Genomic DNA, 3881 nt, shown 5'->3' with positions numbered 1-3881 from the left:
GTTGGCTATGATCGGGCAATTTACGGGCTTGCAATCCTCCTATGCACCTGGCAATGTATGGTAGTGTTTCCTGCTGCTTTCCTGATTTGGATGTGTACCATGGCCTTTATCAGGCACTCTCTACTAGCTCCGGAATCGAACCCTGATTCCCGCTTCCCGTCACAACCATGGTAGTCCTCTACACTACCATCAATAGTTGATGGGGCACAGTCAAGTGAAAGATCGGTACCAGACTTCAACTCAATCGGCCGATTGGTTTAACTAATAAGTGCACCGGTCCTACCACCTTCAGAAGCAGCATTCCCGGCCTGTTGCATGTATTAGCTCTGGTTTTCATCAATCTTCCCCTGCTGTGTTATACTGAGCTTATGCGGTTTCTCGATTGTCGTGCAAAGTGTGTTATCACACATACCCAATATGCTCAACTCTCATGTTCGTTTGACGCACCAAACTTTATTAGTGATGCACCACACAACAGGTTTTAATATACGCGATCGTGTGTGTTTCAGTGTGAACTTGGTGCGCCAAGTCCATTTGTGATGCATCACTTAGCTAACCATCTTTCGGGACTGTTTAGGGTATGTGCTCCTCCACATCTATGCTTACTCGTACACATTCTCTGTCAATAGGTTTAAGATCGGGCATTCTACCATATCATTGCCTTAATGCTTTCAAATCAAGGCTACCAGGGTAGCCTAATTGCGTTCGAAACTCAACTTGTGAGCTGTCGGCCCTAGAAGTTTTTTAGGCTGCTAGGACCTCTCTCTATATTTTGCCTTTGGACTTCTCGAAGCTCAACTTGTGAGCAGTTCCATGCACCACTACCCGTATCTCTTAGCTTAGTTCTAGCCATGTGCGTTCAAAGCTCAACGTTAAGCTGTGTCCTGCACCACAATCGTTATATAATAAGCTTATCTCTAAGCTTTTTTGCGTTCAATGCTCAACGTTAAGCTATCCCTTCGCTTAGAACCTCGCTCTACATTTTGCCTTTGGACTTCTCGAAGCTCAACTTGTGAGCAGTTCCATGCACCACTATAGGTATCTCTTAGCTTAGTTCTAGCCATGTGCGTTCAAAGCTCAACGTTAAGCGGCCTCATGCACCACAACCCTTGTATCTTAAGCTTATCTCTAAGCTTTTTTGCGTTCAATGCTCAACGTTAAGCTATCCCTTCGCTTAGAACCTCGCTCTACATTTTGCCTTTGGACTTCTCGAAGCTCAACTTGTGAGCAGTTCCATGCACCACTATAGGTATCTCTTAGCTTAGTTCTAGCCATGTGCGTTCAAAGCTCAACGTTAAGCGGCCTCATGCACCACAACCCTTGTATCTTAAGCTTATCTCTAAGCTTTTTTGCGTTCAATGCTCAACGTTAAGCTATCCCTTCGCTTAGAACCTCGCTCTATATTCAACTTTCAGATACCTCAAAGCTCAACTTATGTGGTCTGCTATTGCTCTTGAACGGGTACAATATCTGACAGAGGGGGGTTTTTGGCCCAAATTATACATTATTAGTTTAACCTCCGTCGCAGAACCACATTTGACCAGGTCGAGAAAAAAATTTTTTCGTGACGACCTGGTCCCCCATAGTAGGGAATGAACATGACATCTTAACCATATTTGACCATTTTCAAATTTCTCGTCGCGGAATCATGACTTTACTAGTAAAATTTGTTCCGGGTAGGGACCTCCCATACAAAATTTTCATCGCTCCAAAAGTGATTTCGTTTCACTTTTCAACATTTACAAGGTCCATAAATCATGTTTTGAGACGATATGGAAAAAAAAATTTTTTGCCCGTCTCGACCAACTCGACCGATGGTGACCACAGCAGGGTGCTCCATACAAATTTTCCTTATGTGGAATTTTCAGTGTAAAATAAGGTTTCTCCAATCGATCGCGGGTTTCACTTTTCATCATTTGCTAGGTCTAACTATGATGTTTTGAGTGGTCCCGCAAAAATTTTTTCTCTTGGCCAGTCGACCCTTTCGTCCATGTCGGTGTGTTCTGCAGTAGGGTGCTCCATACAAATTTTCCTTATGTGGAATTTTTCAGTGTAAAATAAGGTTTCTCCAATCGATCGCGGGTTTCACTTTTCATCATTTGCTAGGTCTAACTATGATGTTTTGAGTGGTCCCGCAAAAATTTTTTCTTGGACCGGGCCTTCCTTCCCGGCCCTGTCGGTGTGCTCTGCAGTAGGGTGCTCCATACAAATTTTCCTTATGTGGAATTTTTCAGTGTAAAATAAGGTTTCTCCAATCGATCGCGGGTTTCACTTTTCATCATTTGCTAGGTCTAACTATGATGTTTTGAGTGGTCCCGCAAAAATTTTTTCTTGGACCGGGCCTTCCTTCCCGGCCCTGTCGGTGTGCTCTGCAGTAGGGTGCTCCATACAAATTTTCCTTATGTGGAATTTTTCAGTGTAAAATAAGGTTTCTCCAATCGATCGCGGGTTTCACTTTTCATCATTTGCTAGGTCTAACTATGATGTTTTGAGTGGTCCCGCAAAAATTTTTTCTTGGACCGGGCCTTCCTTCCCGGCCCTGTCGGTGTGCTCTGCAGTAGGGTGCTCCATACAAATTTTCCTTATGTGGAATTTTTCAGTGTAAAATAAGGTTTCTCCAATCGATCGCGGGTTTCACTTTTCATCATTTGCTAGGTCTAACTATGATGTTTTGAGTGGTCCCGCAAAAATTTTTTCTTGGACCGGGCCTTCCTTCCCGGCCCTGTCGGTGTGCTCTGCAGTAGGGTGCTCCATACAAATTTTCCTTATGTGGAATTTTTCAGTGTAAAATAAGGTTTCTCCAATCGATCGCGGGTTTCACTTTTCATCATTTGCTAGGTCTAACTATGATGTTTTGAGTGGTCCCGCAAAAATTTTTTCTTGGACCGGGCCTTCCTTCCCGGCCCTGTCGGTGTGCTCTGCAGTAGGGTGCTCCATACAAATTTTCCTTATGTGGAATTTTTCAGTGTAAAATAAGGTTTCTCCAATCGATCGCGGGTTTCACTTTTCATCATTTGCTAGGTCTAACTATGATGTTTTGAGTGGTCCCGCAAAAATTTTTTCTTGGACCGGGCCTTCCTTCCCGGCCCTGTCGGTGTGCTCTGCAGTAGGGTGCTCCATACAAATTTTCCTTATGTGGAATTTTTCAGTGTAAAATAAGGTTTCTCCAATCGATCGCGGGTTTCACTTTTCATCATTTGCTAGGTCTAACTATGATGTTTTGAGTGGTCCCGCAAAAATTTTTTCTTGGACCGGGCCTTCCTTCCCGGCCCTGTCGGTGTGCTCTGCAGTAGGGTGCTCCATACAAATTTTCCTTATGTGGAATTTTTCAGTGTAAAATAAGGTTTCTCCAATCGATCGCGGGTTTCACTTTTCATCATTTGCTAGGTCTAACTATGATGTTTTGAGTGGTCCCGCAAAATTTTTTTCTTGGACCGGGCCTTCCTTCCCGGCCCTGTCGGTGTGCTCTGCAGTAGGGTGCTCCATACAAATTTTCCTTATGTGGAATTTTTCAGTGTAAAATAAGGTTTCTCCAATCGATCGCGGGTTTCACTTTTCATCATTTGCTAGGTCTAACTATGATGTTTTGAGTGGTCCCGCAAAAATTTTTTCTTGGACCGGGCCTTCCTTCCCGGCCCTGTCGGTGTGCTCTGCAGTAGGGTGCTCCATACAAATTTTCCTTATGTGGAATTTTTCAGTGTAAAATAAGGTTTCTCCAATCGATCGCGGGTTTCACTTTTCATCATTTGCTAGGTCTAACTATGATGTTTTGAGTGGTCCCGCAAAAATTTTTTCTTGGACCGGGCCTTCCTTCCCGGCCCTGTCGGTGTGCTCTGCAGTAGGGTGCTCCATACAAATTTTCCTTATGTGGAATTTTTCAG

The sequence above is a fragment of the Anopheles marshallii genome, assembly GCF_943734725.1.
Source record: "Anopheles marshallii chromosome X unlocalized genomic scaffold, idAnoMarsDA_429_01 X_unloc_44, whole genome shotgun sequence".
NCBI classification, from domain to species: Eukaryota; Metazoa; Arthropoda; class Insecta; order Diptera; family Culicidae; genus Anopheles; species Anopheles marshallii.
Note: the sequence above shows the minus strand (reverse complement) of the source record.